A 347-nucleotide genomic window follows, 5' to 3' on the forward strand; every position below is an offset into this window, starting at 1 on the left:
CCTGGTCCCTGGCGACCAGGGTGTGTTTGGAAGCTGCTGGGGGATCATCTACCAATCTCGCAAAGCGAGCAGATGATTCGGGAGAGTGCTGCCGGCCTGGAGCCCCCCTGGCCCACCAGCCAGCCTGGTTCCCGTCCCTGGGAGTCCGCCAGCACTAGCAGCAGGAAAGCTGTTCACTGCGAGCCTCTTCCAGGGGTGACAAGAGGGGGGTCAGGGGACTTCCCTGGTGGTCCAGTGGTTAAGAATCCTCCTTCCAACGCAGGGGACATGGGTTCAGTCCCTGGCTGGGAAAGTAAGACCCCACATGCCGTGGGGCAACTAAGCCTACGCACTCTAGAGCCCGCGTA

The sequence above is a fragment of the Mesoplodon bidens genome (genome assembly GCF_964165515.1).
Source record: "Mesoplodon bidens genome assembly, chromosome: 13".
NCBI lineage: Eukaryota > Metazoa > Chordata > Mammalia > Artiodactyla > Ziphiidae > Mesoplodon > Mesoplodon bidens.